This window comes from Bos indicus, chromosome 29 (genome assembly GCF_029378745.1).
Source record: "Bos indicus isolate NIAB-ARS_2022 breed Sahiwal x Tharparkar chromosome 29, NIAB-ARS_B.indTharparkar_mat_pri_1.0, whole genome shotgun sequence".
Classification (NCBI taxonomy): Eukaryota; Metazoa; Chordata; class Mammalia; order Artiodactyla; family Bovidae; genus Bos; species Bos indicus.
The window spans coordinates 44,158,353-44,177,733 of record NC_091788.1 but is presented as its reverse complement, the minus strand read 5'-3'; positions in this window follow the sequence as shown (position 1 = coordinate 44,177,733).

Here is a 19,381-nt window from a genome sequence, read left to right as displayed (position 1 = left end):
ATAAGAGGTTAAACCAGATCTCTGAGGGCTTTTCTAGGTTAAATACACAGATTCTTTGAGAAATTGACCAAGAGGAGACAGGTGACAGCCTTCCCAAGACACAGAGCAGACAAGTCCAGCGCCAATGGACTGTCCACTGGCTTAGACCTCAACTTTTGAAAAACACAAGGTCTGGGAGGGATGGTTGAGCTGGAGCCCACTGCCCAGCACTGGCCCATGGTAGTGTGCTGTGATTTTTGCAGAAAGCAAAATACATTCCGTCTTGACTGGCCTTTATCAGAGATCCAGCCTTTCCTGCATCTTTGATTTGATAAAGTCCTTCTTCTTATGAAACGATGATGATAGCAGATGGGAGCTATTTCGTTGTCATGTTCTTATTTGGTAAAAGTTGGCTAACTGACAAAAGGCTAACCTTTTGTCAACATATCCGAATTTTTGGCTCCTCTGGTCTTTGTTGCTGTGCTCAGGCTTTCTCTAACTGTGGCAACAGGGGCTACTCTCTAGTCGCAGTGCTTGGGCTTCTCTTATTGCTGAGCACAAGCTCTAGGGCTCTCGGGCTTCGGTTGTTAGCAAGGCGGCTCAGTAGCTGTGGCGCACAAGATTAATTGCCCCACAGCATGTGGGGTCTTCCTGGGCCAGGGATTGAACTGGTGTCCCCTGCAATGCAAGGCAGAATCTTAACCACTGGACCGCCAGGGAAGCCCAACATATCCAATTTTTAAAAATGTTTTCAGCTTTTTGTTTTTTTGCTGCCCCACACAGCTTGCAGGAGCTCAGTTCCCTGACCAGAGATCGAACCTGGGTGGGCCATGGCCGTGAAAGCCCAGAATTTAAACCACTAGACCACCAGGGGACTCCCTAAACATGTCTCATTATGGAAAATTTCAAACATGCAAAAAACTAATATGAATAGTTTAAAGAATTCCTGGGTTAGGCAGGTTCAATATTACTAACTGCTTGCCACTTTTGTCTCCCAAAAACATGTACCCTGGGTTATTCTAGAACAAATCACAGACATCAAATAAATTCATATGTAAAAAATAAAAAAAGATCTTTTAATATAACCAGATGAGCATTTCCACACTTTAAAAAATAATGTGCTTTTTAAATATTAGTCTTCAGATATATAATTTATCTCTCTCTGTTTTGCAGTTTGTTAGTTCAGTTACACATTGTACAGGAGGCAGTGATTCAAGACCATCCCCAAGAAAAAGAAATGCAAAAAGACAAAATGGTTGTCTGAGGAGGCCTTACAAATAGCTGTGAAAAGAAGAGAAGCGAGAGGCAAAGGAGAAAAGGAAAGATATAAGCATCTGAATGAAGAGTTCCAAAGAATAGCAAGGAGAGATAAGAAAGCCTTCCTCAGTGATCAATGCAAAGCAATAGAGGAAAACAATAGAGTGGGAAAGACTAGAGGTCTCTTCAAGAAAATTAGAGATACCAAGGGAAATTTCATGCAAAGATGGGCACAATAAAGGACAGAAATGGCATGGACCTAACAGAAGCAGAAGATATTAAGAAGAGATGATTAGAATACACAGAAGAACTATACAAAAAAGATTATCTGATGATTATCATCACCAGATAATCACGATGGTGTGATCACCAACCTAGAGCCAGACATCCTGGAATGAGAAGTCAAGTGGGCCTTAGGAAGCATCACTACAAACAAAGCTAGTGGAGGTGATGGAATTCCAGTTGACCTATTCCAAATCCTGAAAGATGATGCTCTGAAAGTGCTATACTCAATATGGCAGCAAATTTGGAAAACTCAGCAGTGGCCACAGGTCTGGAAAAGGTCAGTTTTCATTCCAATCCCTAAGAAAGACAATGCCAAGGAATGTTCAAGCTACCACATAATTGCACTCATCTCACATGCTAGCAAAGTAATGCTCAAAATTCTCCAAGCCAGGCTTCAACAGTATGTGAACTGTGAATTTCCAGATGTTCAAGCTGGATTTAGAAAAGGCAGAGGAACCAGAGATCAAATTGCCAACATCTGTTGGATCATTGAAAAAGTAAGAGAGTTCCAGAAAAACATCTATTTCTTCTTTATTGACTATGCCAAAGCCTTTGACTGTGTGGATCACACACAGAAACTGTGGGAAATTCTTAAAGAGATGGAAATACCAGACCACCTTACCTGCCCCCTGAGAAATCTGTATGCAGGTCAAGAAGCAGGTTAGAACCGGACATGGAACAACAGACTGGTTCCAAATTGGGAAAGGAGTACGTCGAGGCTGTGTATTGTCACCCTGCTTATTTAACTTATATGCAGAGTACATCATGAGAAACACTGGGCTGGAAGAAGCACAAGCTGGAATCAAGATTGCCGGGAGAAATATCAATAACCTCAGATATGCAGATGACACCACACTTATGGCAGAAAGCGAAGAACTAAAGAGCCTCTTGAGGAAAGTGAAAAAGTTGGCTTAAAGCTCAACATTCAGAAAACTAAGATCATGGCATCTGGTCCCATTACTTCATGGCGAATAGATGGGGAAACAATGGAAACAGTGACAGACTTTATTTTGGGGGGCTCCAAAATCACTGCAAATTGTGACTGCAGCCATGAAATTAAGAGACACTTGCTCCTTGGAAGAAAAGTTATGACCAACCTAGACAGCATATTAAAAAGCAGAGACATTACTTTACCAACAAAGGTCCGTCTAGTCAAAGCTATGGCTTTTCCAGTGGTCATGTATGGATGTGAGAGTTGGACTATAAAGAAAGCTGAGCACCAAAGAATTGATGCTTTTGAACTATGGTATTCAAGACTCTTGAGAGTCCCTTGGACTGCAAGGAGATCCAACCAGTTCATCCTAAAGGGACTCAGTCCTGAATATTCATTGGAAGGACTGATGCTAAAGCTGAAACTCCAATACTTTGGCCACCTGATGCAAAGAACTGACTCATTGGAAAAGACCCTGATACTGGGAAGGATTGAAGGCGGGAGGAGAAGGGGACAACAGAGGATGAGCCGGTTGGATGGCATCACCAACTCAATGGACATGAGTTTGAGTAGGCTCTGGGAGTTGGTGATGGACAGGGAGGCCTGGTGTGCTGCGGTCCATGGGTTCACAAAGAGTCAGACATGACTGAGTGAGTGACTGAACTGAATTGAACTGAGTTCAATTAAGATCTTAACAGAGTCCAAACATTTCCTTTGATTATGTCTCTTAAGATTCTCTTTATATTCTATAGGTTTCCCTTCCCCACTTTTTTTTTTCCCCCTTGTAGTTTATTTGGTGAGGAATCTAGGTTGTTGGCCCTTGGAATTTTCCACGTTGTAGATTTTGCTGATTATACCCCTGTGGTATGGTGAGACATATTCTTCTGTCTCTTCTGCAGTTTTTGTAAAGAGGGGATTAGATCTTGATCCGATTTGGGTTCTTTTTTTTTAAACAGGAATATTTTATTGATATCAGTAGCAATATTGGTGTTGAAAACATCCAATTTGAAAATAAAATTATTGACCGTGTAAGCCCAAAAATGAGAGCCACACTGTTTAGAAAGGAATTGTGTCCCTCCATCCCTCTTTGATGCGAGGCCTCACACCCCTCCCCCCACCCAACGCCCGGGTCTAGCCAGAGCCCCAGAAAACCCCTTTGTCCACACTGCAGCACTGCATGTGCTGAGTCGTTCTTGGCACCCAGCTCACTGCTGATGCTGCAATGCTCTGCGAACAAGGCCTTCAGCTCGAAACGCTGCTGTCGAGAGCATCCCCATCTGAAGGCCTATGTGAGAAACTTCTTAGATATTAACTACCCACAAAAAGTTTGCTTTCCCTGAGGAACTGGGAAACTCTTAATAGACAAGATAAATCATGTAATAAATACTGTTCCCTTTTCCTTTAGCTCTCAGGAAGCTCAAAGCTATAAGTGAGGCACAAAGTTGGCAATGATAAAGGACTCTAAGGCCTTTACCCTGGTCTTTTAAACCTGCCTGAACTTTCTCTGCCTGACTTTTCAATCTAGCTACCTACCTATCTCAGGCTCACTGTATATTTAAAAGCTGACTCCAGTCCTTTGTGTAAAAAGTAGGTATAAAGAGAAAATTTTAAATATTTCCTTGTTTGGCTGTGCTGGGTCTCAGTTGTGACACTCAGGATCTACGGTCCTTATTGTGGTCTGAGGGGTCTTTAGCTGTGGCATGTGAGCTCTTAGTTGCGGCATGTGGGATCTGGTTCCCTGACCAGGGATCGAACCCAGGCCTCCTGCATTGTGCAGTATGCGGAATGGGAGTGCAGAATCTTAGCCACAGGATCACCAGGGAAGTCCCCAAGATAAATTTAAACATTAGTATCAGAACAGGATTTGGTTTTCCCTACTTCTAGCTTCATTCTTTTTATGATTCTGGAACACAACTTCATTCGTTCAACAAATACTCTCTATGCAAGGCACATCTAACGGGAATAAGGCAGATGAAAGGCAAGGTTTCTACCTTTAGGGAGCGTATTTTCTAGCGGAGGAGTGAGGCAACAATCCCAGTGAGTAGCAGCAGTGTAAGTGTTCTGAAAAAGGTAAAGTGATGGGATAAAGGGAACCAGAGGAGGGAACCAATTTTAGATAGGGTAGACCAGGAAGGTGACATCTGAGCAGCAAGTCAAAGGATGAGAATGAACTAGCCTTGAGGAGAGATAGAGGAATTTCAGCCATAAGGAAGAACAAGGGTGGACAGAGGAAGTCAGGCTCACAGAGATGTAGCTCTGGGAGATGGGCTGTTCCGCAATGGGGAGAGGGGGTTCCTTCCCCTCACCCCTGGGGAAGTCTCCCAGCATGGCCATCTGAAGCTCCAGTACTTTGGCCACCTGATGCCAACAGCAGACTCATTGGACAAGACCCTGACCCTGATGCTGGGAAAGATTGAAGGCAGGAAGAGAAGGGGATGAGAGAGGATGAGATGGTTGAATGATTCCACGGACTCAATGCATATGAATTTGAGCAAACTGCAGGAGATGGTGAAGGACAGGGAAGCCTGGCATACTGCGGTCCACGGGGTCACAAAGAGTCAGACATGGCTGAGCGACTGAACAACGACATAGCTATCTGCCCTTGGCCAATGAATGTGAAATATGCAGCCACCCTCCCTGCTCCTAGATTCCAACCACCACCTGTGTGAAAACACATGCTTACCTCCTTGTTTGTGGGTAGGGGCCCCAGGCTTTTTGACCTGTGGGCTTCACCTCAGACAGGCAACCCCTGCAATCCTGGCTTCCTGTACCACACGTTTGTCAGGATACCTGCTCTAGGGTCTGTGCTTCAAGGCAAGACCCGGTTTCCCCTAGACAGCCTACTCCAGAGCACAAAGCTGGAAACTGTGGGGATTTCTCAAAGCTCAGGATTCAGCTCTCACCAGGCGTTGGTGCATCAGTCATCACTAAACACCTTGGTCAAGTCCAAACCAGAAGAGGCTCTGCCTTCTCCGGATAAATGAGGTGGAGGTATGGTGGGTGCTGATGAAGGGGGAGGCTGGGGGCTACTAGAGCAAAGAAGAGGGGCTTAACTCAGAGGGCAGAGCTAGGAGGGCTTCCAGGGGGAAGCAATCCACACAGAAGAATCCTGGAACATCAACCACAAGGCTCTATTTTATCAGGGCTAAATTAATCCTCATTATCTAAACCAGTGCCCAGCCTCTGCCACACAGTAGGTGCTTGGTAAATATCTGTGGCGTGAATGAATGGGCAGGGGTTGTTAAGATCTTTCTTAGCGGTAATAGTGAGCTCCTTATTACTGGGAGGAACCCGCTGGCCCTGTTGGATGGCCACTGGTCTGGGGTCCCACCTTGGGGACTGGTGAGGACCTAGGAGAGCCTTCTATCCCAGGGCGGTGTGAGGTTAACTTTGAATAACCTGGGGTGGGAAGTCAAGTCCAGCAAAGCAATACACACGGAGACTGCTGGCTCAGTCCCCTAGACCCCTCTGCGTCCCCGCAGCCGCCAGAGTCGTTCACGCAGTCATGCCTCCCAGGCCCCCAGACTTGAGAAGCGCCCACCCCTGCGCCTCCCCGGCGCGGAGCTCAGGCTGAAGACCTGCGTCTGCAGGGCGGCGGAGCTGACGCAGCTGCGGGCGCACTCGCCCGCTCGGTTCCGAGGCGGGGCCGCGGGGGCCGCAGTTGGAGCACGCGCGTCACTGCAGCCGAGTGAGCTCAGCCCACGGCTGCCACCCGAGCCCCGAGGGGAGAAGGGGTGGAGGGGGAGGAGGGGAGGAGGAGAGGAGAGGGGAGGAGGGGAGAAGGGGGGAAGAGGAGGGGGAGGAAGACTGGAGAGAGGAGGAGGAGGAGAGAAGGGGGGAAGAGGAGGGGGAGGAGGACCGGAGAGGGGAGGAGGGGAGAGAGGAGAGAAGGGGGGAAGAGGAGGGGGAGGAGGAGGAGGGGAGGGGAGGAGGGAGCGCAGGCACCAGCCTGGTTTGCAGTTCTGCATACCACCACCACCCCCCACCCCAACCTGGGGCGGGCAGAGCCCCAGAGCACCACACCCCTCCTTCCTTCCATCACTGTCCCCCCTCCACGCTGCCCAGAGTCCCTTGACACCCGATTTCCAGAGGCCGAGTGACCCGCCCATTCACCCGGAGCCCTGTGCGGTTCCCCAGCCCCAAAGCCTTTTCGCAACAAGTGACAGGCCCCGAGCACGCGCTTGGGTCCCCCGTCTGAGGGAGGTCTGAAAGTGAGGCTGAGAGTGGAGCTGGTGGTAGAGGCTCGCAGAGAAGGCTTTCCGGAGGGTGTGCTGCTTTGTAGCTGGGTGTAGCGCTGGCTCCAGCGTTCACCAAGGCGAGAAGAGGGGTTTGGGGGAGGGCAGTGCACGTGCAAAGGCACCAGGTTTCCCAATCGGTAAGGCCCAGGCAGAGACCCTGGGCAGAGAAGGGGCCTGGGCTCCTCCCACCCACCCAGCCTGGGGATCTCTGGGCGGGGAGAGACACAATGTCCGCAGATTAGCCAGGCTCTTACCCCACCAGATCCTCCGGTGGTTCAGTCAGAGTGGCTCCTCCCTTGACTGTCCCAGTAAATATCCACCGGACCGCTTCTAGGAGTCCCTGGTGGTGGTGGTTTAGTCGCTAAGTCGTGTCTGACTCTTTGCGACCCTTTGGACTGTAGCCTTCCAGGCTCCTGTCCCTGGGATTTCCCAGGCAAGAATATTGGAGTGGGTTGCCAGGGGATCTTCTCCAAGAGATCTTTCCCAGGGATGGAACCCACAGACCCACATCTCCTGCATTGCAGGCGGATTCTTTACCTCTGAGCCTCCAGAAAATCTATTGTCGTGTCTAACCTGCCTCCGTGCAAGCTGGGGCTGAGACAGGCACCAGCGGGGCGGGCCCCCTCTGAACTGCATGGTCCCCTCGCCTCTGTTCCCTGGTCTGCCACTTGCTGGTGGCCCCATGTCTGAAGCCTGGCCAGTGTCTGAGTTGGCTGGGAAGGAGGGGCTTATGGGGCGGGAACTCCTGGGTCCCGGTGGGCCTGGGCCTTTGAGAACTGCTTTTCCTATCGGCTTGGCCCATCTTGGTGTCTGCACAGTGTCGGGCAGGTACTGTGGTCCTTGATCCAAAGGCGCGGTAACGTGATTGGGGCAGGAGCACAGGGGCCAAAGGGTTCTCGAAGGACCCTAGAGCTGGGCCTCTTTCTGGGCGGTACAGGAAGGCCCCAGGGTGAGGCAGGGCTGCCCTCTGTCAGCCTGAGGTCCCCTGCTTCCTCACTTGAGCCTCACCTGCTGAGTCGGCCTCCTCCACAGTCCCCTTCCCCGCACCCACAAGCGGCCTCCTCCCCAGGCCAGGGCCTCTCCCTTGTGCCGCATACCTCCTCCCCAGAGCCCCTGGTCATCTGCCTTCAGGAAACTTGATGAACCGGTCTTTGGTCCTGTCCCACCCCAGCCTTCCTGAGTAAACCCTGGCTTCTCTCGGTTTATTCTCCTTGTGTTCCTGGCTCACCCAGTTGCCCCCTGTCCCAGTCCTGGTGAATTCTAGTTTGTCCTTGAGTCTCAGCTCAGCCCTGCAGCCTCCTTGAAGACATGAGTGTGAGAGTCCTGCTGCAGGGCTCCCTGACCTTAGGCAGAGGGCTGCCTGGTTCCTGCTCTCTCAAGACAGGAGCTCCAGTGGCCCAGACCTAGAGTAGCCTAGAGTGCTGCCACCGAGTGTGGCCACTTCGCTCTCCACCCAGCGCAGACCAGTCGCTCTGAGAAAACTTGCGATCCACAGAGGTTCGCAGCAACACTGCAGTTAAGAAAAAAAGTCAGAATTTGAAAAGGCAAAAGGATGACTGTCAGCTCCAACTCGGTGTTAAGCAGACTGCGAAGCTGTGAATAACTCTGGCAGGTAGAGAAGATGACCCCCAAGGTAACAGTGACCCCTGTAGGTCATCAGCCAGTCTGTGTGTAACCCGGAGCCTTACTCCAGCACTTTCGCTTTTGGTGCCTCTCGATACTTCCGTCTCGCCAGTTCTCTTTGAACTAGCTCTTCCCCCATACGGGTACCTTCCTTAAGGCGTTAAGTAATCTTTGACACATACCCTATATTAAGAGTCATGCTTTTAACTTTGAAAATTATATACTGTGACTCTTCCAGAAACTGTCTAACCAAGATGTCCAACCGGACTCAGCTGCCAGGGCCAATTAAACTTTGTTGAAGTGTCTCATGGGCTTAGCTGAAATGACGCCTCTCCCACCTCAGGCTTCCTGATTGCATCCTGTGATGTATTTATATTATTATTTATTTAGAAATATCCACCACTTTATTGTTACAAAATTTAAATAGTGCTGTCAAAGCCCCTTGAACCATTGTGTCCCCCTCAACCTGTCCTAAAGTTGACAACTGTTTATATATATGATATATAGATATCATATATATAACACAAATATATCAGTGTGAAGAATATATATACACTCTTGTTTGGGTATATATACAGACATACATATATTAATGTACTGTGTGTATATATATACACACACACATATATGTATATATAGCTATACAAATATGTATACACCCTAATTGATACATGTGTATATCACATATACATATATACAAATGTAATATCATTTTAATGGCTGGAGATTTTCTTCTATAAAAGGTATTATTCTGAAGAAATTATTTTGCAGCCTGCTTTTTCTCAAAACTAGAATTGAAAATCTCTTTTGGCACATAAGACCTACCTTATTCTTTTTAAGTGCTAACATGGCAACACAAACCATAAAATACCTAGGAATACATTTAAGAAGTATGTGACATTTCATGTAGAATGTTATTAAAGATGTTGTTTTCTAACAAATTCAAGGGTTGTAATATTTACAGCCTTGTAATATTGATAATTTTATAAACGATGAAATGTATGAAGCAAGAAGTAAAAGTACACACACACCCCCTACCGAAGGCCACAACGTTGTTTTTTCCCAGGTTTCTTTACCTTCCTAAGCATATTTCTAGAACTTGCTTTTGGGGGTTGAGTCGTTTTCCTTCCAGGGAGTTGAAGACATCTATAAATAGTTGTGATGCGCGTGGGCCTGCCAACGCTGTAACTGAGGCACCCAGCGCATTGGGAACCTGCGTCAGGGAGATAGTCATGGTCACGAGTTTGGAAGAGGCTTCCGAGAGTGGGTGGTGCTTTAATTAGGCCAGGAAGGATGAGCTGGTGGATAAGTTGGGCAGGACACTGCAGGCAGGGAACTTGGTTTGCTGGTGGGAAAATAATGTCTAAATAGCAGAACTGAGGCCCACGGAGGCTGGGGGGAGTGGGGGGTGGGGGTGCGGGGAGCCATGGTCAGAACCACCAGACTGTGGCTCAAGTTCTAGCCCCAAGGAACCAGCAAGGTCCAGTTTGTGAATCTCCTGTGCTCCTCAGAGCGGGGGCCACGGAGGAGCCCCTCTTTGCTGCCCAGAGGAAAAGTCTGAACCCTGAAGGGGCTTCCCAGTGTGCTGGCGCTGGGGACAGGCAGTCACAGAGATGAGTGGGAGCTAGTAGGCAAGGCAGCCTGGCCTCCTCTGCCTCTCCCATCGCGTCAGTTGGCAGTGGATGTATCTGTTCTGAGTCACGAGTCCGAGTTCTGACCCCAAGAGTCCCCTGGGGGAGTGCACACTGCCCTCTGAGGAGCGGGTGGCTGTGGTGCAGCTGGCAGCCTGGGCAGGGGACATGGAGGCCGAGCCTTCACTCCCTCAGCCTCTCCACAGCCTTGGGAAACACAGGCCCAGAGACAGCTCAGTGAGGAAGTAGAAGCCAGTCTAGAGTTCACGTTTCCTGCCCCACAGCAGGTCAGGTCTGCTGCTGCTGCTGCTAAGTCGCTTCAGTCGGGTCCGACTCTGTGCGACCCCATAGATGGCAGCCCACCAGGCCCTGCCATCCCTGGGATTCTCCAGGCAAGAACACTGGAGTGGGTTGCCATTTCCTTCTCCAATGCATGAAAGTGAAAAGTGAAAGTGAAGTCGCTCAGTCGTATCCAACTCTTCACGACTCCATGGACTGCAGCCTACCAGGCTCCTCCGTCCATGGGATTTTCCAGGCAAGAGTACTGGAGTGGGGTGCCGTTGCCTTCTCCGAGTCAGGTCTAGGACTGATCTTTTTTCTCCCCTCAAGAGACATGCCCTCATCCCGTTATTACTTGCCTGACGTCGCATACCTGAGGCATGTCAGCACTAGCGCACTAGGCCCACGTCAAGGTCTCCCAGACCTCCTTGAGTTTCACCTGAAACTTCCACACCAGCTTAAGAGGCGCTAAGCAAAAAAGGGTATTTATTGTATTAGGTTATTGAAAAATGCACAGGTGGTCTCCGCCTGGGGCAGAGCTGGCCCCAGGGCTCTCCAAGGCTCCCCACTGTGAGGCTCTGCTGTCCTCCAGGAGACTTCCTTCTCAGACCAGCCTTCTCATGTCACTTAGCAGTGGTTTGTATTGTACAGAAGGAACAGAAAATGCTTGTTAAACTGGCTGAACAAGGATGTTCACTGTGATTTCCTCCTGCTGTGGAATGCTATACCTGGAAGGACGCTAAAGGAGGTATTTCAAAGCTGTCCAAGTACTGGATTCATCAGACCCCAGGACAGTGGAAGGGAGAAGCTGATGTCGGACTTCTTTGGTGGTTGAGGGGTTAAGAATCTGCCTGCCAAGGCAGAGAACACGAGTTTAATCCCTGGTCCAGGAAGATTCCCCATGCTTCGGGGCAACTAAGGCCGTGCAGCACTACTGAGCCTGAGCTCAGAGCGCGCGTGCTTGGCAGCAAGAGAAACCACAATGAGAAGCTCTCACAGTGTGACTAGAGAGTAGCCTCTGCTCACCACAGCTAGAGAAAGCCCGCGAGGAGCAGCAGAGATCCAGAGCAGTCAGTAAATCAATACATGAAAAGCTGGTGTCAGGGTCAAAGCAAAACAGAGTCAGACCAGGCCAGAAGAAATGCAGAGGGGGATCAGAGGACAAGGAGAGAGGCCCCAGGAATCTGGGTGTTGAAGTTCAGTGTGAGTTTAGGAGATGAAGGCTGGAGTGGGAGGAAACAGCAAGCAGGCGCTCGGCCCAGCCCAGCCTTCAGCCGTCGCTAGAAATGGGGACAGAGTGACCTTGACTTGTTTTCCAAGCTCTGTAACAGGAGGGCTGGCAGCACACAGACCCAGTGTGTGGGTAGCAGGGGGCTTTTCTGCAGCTGGCTCTGTTCATTTGCCTCGTGTTTGTATAGTGTGCCTGGTTCTAGCGTGTTCATTTTCCTGCTGAGCCCTGCTGAAATATAAATGTAGGGAGTTCCCTGGTGGCCCAGGGGCTGACACTCTGTGCTCCCAATGCAAGGGGCCTGGATGTGATGCCTGGTCAGGGAACTAGATCTCCCATGCGGCAATTAAGAGTTCCCATGCCACAACAAAAAGATGAAGATCAAAGATCCCAAGGGACAAAACTAAGAGCTGGTACAGCCAAATAAATAAATAAAATAAACATTTTATTATTTATTTATTTTTTTAATTTTTTTTAAATAAACATTTTAAAAAGAGAAATTTCTGTTGTACCCTGAGGTTCCCTGTGTCCCTTTGCTGTCAGTCTACCCACTACCACCCAGCCAGGCAACCACAGGTCTGCTTTCTGTTACTTTAGCTGCGGCTTTCTAGAATTTCTATAAATAAGATCATAAAAAGTAGGCAAGTCTTTTGTGTCTGGCTTGTTTTCAATATTTTTGAGATTCAGCCATGTTGTTACATGTGTCAGTAGTTCTCTCCTTTTTGTTGCCGAGTAATATTCCATTGTATGGACATACGGAAATTTGTTTATGTATTCATCTGTGATGGATATTTAGGATGTCCATTTGGGGGTTTTTATGAATAAGACCACTCTGAACATTCTTTGTGTGTAAAACTCTTTGTGAGGATATATGTTTTCATTGCTAAGTCATATGGTAATTATATGTTTAACTATAAGAAATGGCAAAATCATTCTCCATTGTGTTATTTTACAGTCTCACCAGCAGAGCATGAGAATTTTTGTGGCTTCACATGTTTGCCTGTGCTTGGTATCGTTCCAATTTATTTTTTTTTTGGCTGCAAAATGCAGCTTGTGGGATCTCATTTCCCCATCAGGGATTCTACCTGGGCCAAGGTAGTAAAAGCAGGAAGCTTAACCACTAGGCCACCAAGGAACTCCTGACCTACTGATTCTATCATTTGTTGCTAGATCCAGCTGAACCTGAAGATGGAGGTTGCCTTTCATCTTTTATGAAGGCCTAGTTGCTGCCCTTTTCTGGCAGTGTACTTTTAAAAAGCTAGGTATTTCCTCTGTATTCTTTTTTTCTTTAATAAATAAAACTATACCAAAAATGAGATGGCTCTTTGCATCAGGTGGCCAAAGTATTGGAGCTTCAGCTCCAGCATCAGTCCTTCTAGTGAATATTCAGGGTTGATTTCCTTTAGGATTGACTGGTTTGATCTCCTTGCTGTCCAGAGGACTCTCAAGAGCCGACTCATTGGAAAAGACCCCAGTGCTGCAAAGATTGCAGGCAGGAGGAGAAGGGGATGACAGAGGATGAGATGGTTGGATGGCATCATCGACTCAATGGATGAGCAACCTCTGGGAGATAGTGAAGGACAGGGAAGCCTGGTGTGCTGCAGTTCATAGGTTTGCAAAGAGTCAGACACGACTTAGTAACTGAACAACAACAATACCAATAATAGCTACACTAAGGGGTATTTTTTGGGGGTGAGTGAAAGCACAGAAGCAAAGCATCAGTACTTGGCACAAAGTAGGTGGTCAATAAACATTAGACTCTTTCTGTTTTCTCATGTACCTTGTCCAGTGTCTTATAATAACCCCTGTATTTATGCTGCATTTTAACTGTATATATACAGTGAATTTTTTTCTAATTAAAAGGCAGGACAAAGGTTAATATTTCTAATCAAAAACTAAAAGACTGAGAGGACAAGTTCAGTGACTCCTGAAGGTCACACAGCGAGACTGTGACAGTAGACAGGCCAGGCCCTCCGGTGGTGGTCTGTGGATTCCCCAGTCTTGACCTCATCGGCCCCTGGTGACGTGTGCCAGGCTGCTTGTCCTTCACTAAGCGGCCTCTGCAGTTGGACCTTTGGAACTCTTCTTTTTAATTTCTCCCTGTTTTGAGTCTGGCAGCCCGTTGCCCACCTGCAGCAATCCTGCTACTCATGGTAATTTGTTGTTTCTTAGTGGCTCTGGCAGGCTTCCTTGGTAGCTCTGCTGGTAAAGAATCTGCCTGCAAAATGCAGGAGACCCTGGTTTGATTCCTGGGTTCGGAAGAACCCCTGGAGAAAGCATGGCAAGCCACTCCAGTATTCTTGCCTGGAGAATCCCTATGGACAGAGGTACCTGGCAGGCTACAGTCCATGGGGTTGCAAAGAGTCAGACATGACTGAGTGACTAAGCGCGTGCACACACACACACACACACACACACGCACTGGCTTTGGAGGAAATCAGACCCCACATGATACAAATATACGTAAAATAGAAATCAGGAAGCTGTGAGGTGGGGATTCCAAGAGCTATGTTCTTGCTTATTTTATTTTTACTTTATTTGGCCATACCATGCAGCTTGCAGGATCTTAGTTCCCGACCAGAGGCTGAACCCAGGCTACAGCAGTGAAAGCAGTGAGTCCTAACTTCTGGTTTTTGTTATCGCTTAGTCACTCAGTCATATCCAATTCTTTGTGACCCTATGGACCGCAGCACGCCAGGCTTCCCTGTCCTTCAGCATCTGCTGGAGTTTGCTCAAACTCATGTCCATTGAGTCGGTAATGCCATCCAACCATCTCATCCTTGTCATCCTCTTCTCCTCCTGCCCTCAATCTTTCCCAGCATCAGGGTCTTTTCCAATAAGTGGGATCTTCGCATCAGGTGGCCAAAGGATTGGAGTTTCAGCGTCAGCATCAGTCCTTCCAATGAATATTCAGGGTTGATTTCCTTTAGGATCGACTGGTTTGACCTCCTTGCTCTCCAAGGGACTCTCAGGAGTCTTCTCCAGCACTATAATTCGAAAGCATCAATTCTTTGACGCTCAGCCTTCTTTATGGTCCAACTCTCATATCCTTACGTGACTACTGGAAAAACCATAACTTTGACTATATAGACCTTTGTCAGCAAAGTCATGTCTGCTTTTTAATATGCTAACTTCTGGACCACCAGGGAATTCCCTATTAATTTTAACTGCTCAGCGGCCTTCAAGACTCCCTTTTGGGATGCAGGAAGCCCCCTACTGGGTATGTAGTACCTTGCCCGCCTGCCTGATCCAAGCACAATCTTACAACAGCAGTGGACCAGTCAATGCCTACTGAATAAATAGTCTAAAAGTTCTGAGAAAGTGTCAGCTTTGATGTTGCCCCTAATAACACCACCAAAGGGCTCTCTCCAAGGTCACTAGGGATTCTAGTCTCTAAACCCAGGGAACAAGTTTCAATGGCTGTGGGCTATGGAGAAGAAGGGAACAAAGGAGAAGGCCAGGGTCTTCAGTCTGAGCAGTAGGAATACCAGAACCGCCATCAACCACAGCAGGAGATTTTGAAGAGAAAAATCAGCAGCTCTGTTTTGGAGTTAGGAAAGAGAGGTCTAGGAGGAGGTACAACTTTGGGAGTTAGGAGCACATTAACACCCATTTAAAACCAGGAGAACAAGAGGAATGTGCGTCAGGGGAGGGAGTGTAAATGAAAAACAACAGAGCCTGAGGAGCTATAACATTTAGAATTTGGGAAGTGACAAAGAATCAGAAAGGAGGCTGAGAAACAGTTGCCAGTGTGGTGAAAGGGAAGCAACTTGGATATGTTTTTGGAGGAGGGAGACATCAACTGTGTCAGATTCCGTTATTAACCCCCCCAAGACTGCCATGCTGGAGAGCTCATGTATAGCCAACTGGAGCTCCCAGCTTAAACCAGGACCACAGCTGGTTTGCCATCATGAACATCCAGCCCAGCTAAGCCTTCAGACTGACTGCAGCCCCAGCTGATAGCTGACTGCAACCACAGGGAGAGCCTTCACTGTATTTTCTGCAGGAAGGAATGGGCAAGGCAGAACGGCTGGGTTTAGTATTGGTAACTCTGAATAATTTCATCAGGCTCTGAGTCACAGGGACTGTCTGATGCCTGGCCTTGAAGTGATTAGGATATACGGACAGTGGCCTAGAGTGTTAGAGCCTGACAAAGGAGGTGGTTGTGGGTATAAGCTCTGATTGGTTAGTTTATATCCCTTGGGATTGGCTAATCTTAGGGTCAGCACGGCCCCAGATGTTAGAGCATCAGAACACAGAACATAAAATACATGATAAATACAGTGACTAACAGAATAAGACAGAAGCGATGGTGTGTCGCTTTCAAGATCAGGTTATAAAGATACTGTGTCTTTCTCTTTCACACCATTTGCTTCAGGAAAGTCAGCCACCATGCTGTGAGCAGCCCTACAGATAGGCCCAGGTGGCCAAGGACTGAGGCCTCTTGCCAACAGCCATGTGTGTGCCATCTTGGATGCAGATCCTCTCATCCTGCTGAAGCCTTCAGAGAACTGCAGGCCCAGCTGACAATTTGATTGCAAACTCTTAAGAGACCCTCGCTGAAACCACCCTGCTAAGCCACTCCCAGATTCCTGACCTAGAAATACCAGTATGATAATATTTGTTGTTTTAAGCCATTTCACACTGATATAACTTGAATGCAGTAACAGAAAACTAATATGTGCAGTAATAGCCTCATTTTATGAATAAAGGTAAAGCTCAAAGGGACAAGGTAACCAGATCAAGGTCAAGGAATGAACAAAAGACAGAACTGACTTGCACTCAGAGTAGGGCCTTGCATATAGTATATTGCCAACAAATATTTGTTGAATTGGCTCAATCATTTTTTTTTTCTTGTTATCAAATTAGTTTAGGGAATTCCCCGGCAGCCCAATGGTTAGGACTTCATGCTTTCACTGGCATGGCTTGGGTTCATTCCCTAATTAGAGAACTAGAATCCTGAAAGATATGTGGCATAGCGCCCCCCCCCAAAAAAAATCAGCTTAAAGTTGAGGTACAATAGTTATCAGATAAAACCAACTATTATAAACATAATTAAGAGTCTGCCTAATTAAGTGTTACAGGTCCCAGGGACATCTGCTTTTTGTTAGGTGACTTGCTGACTCAAGTAAAGGCAAAGACAAAGGCAAAGGCCTCTTTGTTGCCCAGAACCCAGTCTTATTTGGGGGGAATCCCAAGACAGATAAGAAAAAATAGGGTCTGAGTCTGTCAGGGTGCAATCAGGAGAAAGAAAACACACAGTAACTTGAACAGGGACAATTTAATATAAAGAATTAACTACAATGGGCATAAGGAAAACTCTAAAGAAAGAGCAGGTCCAAGAAGCAGCCACTACCCCCGGGGCTGAAATAGGTGCCCAAGGAAGAAGTTTCCCACTGCAGGGCTAAAATTCACACCTGGTTGGATAGGGTATGGTTCAGGCTTATGGAATAACAGAGAAATAGCTTCTATGTCACAGTGAAAGAATTTGCTGGAAATCTGCCCTCTAGGGTACTAGGGAAAGCTGTTCATGGGGAAATGTCTCAGCAGAAGGATTCAATTATGTAACTGCTGGAAGCAGGGGAGGCCGCTGGTTCCTGGGGGCTGCTGACTGCTGGGCACTGCAGGAGCCTGGTACCTGCCATCCGTCATCCATACTGCAGGAACCTGCCAAGTGAGCAGACCAGAAAGGAAAACTCCTTTCTTTGGCAATACGTGTCCAGTGCCCTCTACCGACAAAGCTTAACATCATGCCAGGTGTCAAAGGAAAGATATTTAAAGGCCCAGATCTGTTTTTGGAGAGCAGACAATGAAGGATAAATCTGGGGCTAAGAGGCAAAAATTAATAACAGCCACAATTTCATTCAAACAGCCACAGAAATTCTACAACTCAGGTACATTTTGCTCAAGGTGTGAGACCAGTAGAAAAACACAAAAAATAAGTGTGGTAACTTAATTTTTTTATTAAACACAGTATAAGCACATAACATACAAAATTTATAATACTAGATATTTCAAAGATAAAATTTAGAAATACACATTTAAAAATAGAGATCTTATAATTATTAAACATTTCTTTCATTATCTGTTATTCCTTTGACTTGGAACCAGAAACCTGACACCTTTTTTTTCTGCACCAAGATATCAAGGTCTGGTCTCATATTTTGAAGTTCGGTGTGTAGGACTGAATTCAATCTTATATCCTTTAACTGGGAGCAAAATTTAGTTATACTCAATTTCATGACAGAAAATAGCTGTTCACAGACATAGGTGCTTCCAAACATGGACAGAATCTTTGCACAATGGTTTCTATATCTAGGGGAACTCTTGCTCAAGTATCTGTAGAATTCTGGTACCCCAATGCCATCATATTTAGTCTTCAGTACTGTATCACACCGCAGTTCAATAACTTCCATTTGTAATTCTTCGTTAAAGCTATCAACGTTAGTTAAGAAAGGTGAGCTAAACAATGTGAGCTGATTTTCATAATGTTTGAAATCAAAAGAATCTTTTTTGGGATGCAATGCTCAACTCTACAATTTTGGAGATGTAGATTAAACCATAACTTTCATTTCTGTAAACTAATCTCAATGTGAGCCAGATTGTTTACTCCAAATGAGTAGCCCAAGGTTTCAGTTTTACTAGGAAAGAGCAAACTATCATACATTTGTGTAACTATTTGGTGAACGTCTTTGCAGAAAAGTATTCAAAATGCTTAGATGGTTTGTAATGTCACCCAAAAAGGCCAGACCTCTGATCCAATCTTCACTGGTGAGCTGGGGAAGGGATTTGCCCTTGGATGACATGAACAAATCTATCTCCTTTATCAATTCAAAAAATCTCTTCAATACCATGACAGACTAAGCCACCTTACCTTTGTATAGTAAAGGAGATTATCATATTGTATATTCAATTCCTCAAGCAAAACACTGAATTATCTATGACTGGAGCCATGAGAGTGTATCCAGTTCACTGTGTTAATGACTACATCCATGACATGTTCTAGTTTTAACTTCTTAGTATAAAACAATTCCTGGGGAATAATGCAGTGAATGGATTTAAGTTCTGCATCCTTGCAAAAACATTTTGACTTGCATTAAAGTTTTACAGCAAGCCCGATGTTATTACAGACCACACGGGGACCATTGTGATCACACTTACTAATTTTGACTAGTCAACATCAAACTTTTTGAGACTTTTCTAAACATGCAAAAATAAGTCATCTTCAGATGCTGAGTAAGTCATAAAGTACCATGTCCAAAAGTTCTTCAGTGATGTCAAAATTCTCAACGCTGCAGATAAATATAATTAACTGGCTCATATTATTTATGTATGTGCTGTCATCAACTGCAATAGAAAATGTCACAAATGATTTAACTTTTTCTCACAACTTATCCTGTAAGTTCTCAGCCATATCTTTTACTTGCTGAGCAACAGTGTTTCCATGTAGAACTTACGTTTGCAAATGCTTCTGTTCAGGTCACATGATTTCAGCTGCACTGGATAGACAAGCTTTTATAAACTCACCATCTGTGAAAGGTTTTGATGCCTGGGCAATTTTTTCGCTTATGTAACTGCACTTCATAGCAGCATCACTTGTTTTATTTGTATTTGATGATAAATGCTGTAGAAAGTTTAGTCTTTTTTTTGAGCTCATGAAGGTTTTCATCATGTATCTTTTCTGTGTACCAGTCAAAATTCTTACTATGGTTTGTTTCATGATGGTGTCTTAAGTTGGATTCTTTTGACACAAGGTTTGGTTGCATATTAAACACACGGGGCTATTCTTTACTTCCAAAAAAAAAAAATAGGCTCCTTCCCGCTTTTCTTGAAACATGCAATGCCCTGGATCCATCTTTCATTGTCCCACTTTTGATAGAGATACAAAAAGAGAGCTCATTTTTCTTTTCTCTGAGAGAAGCAGCAGCAC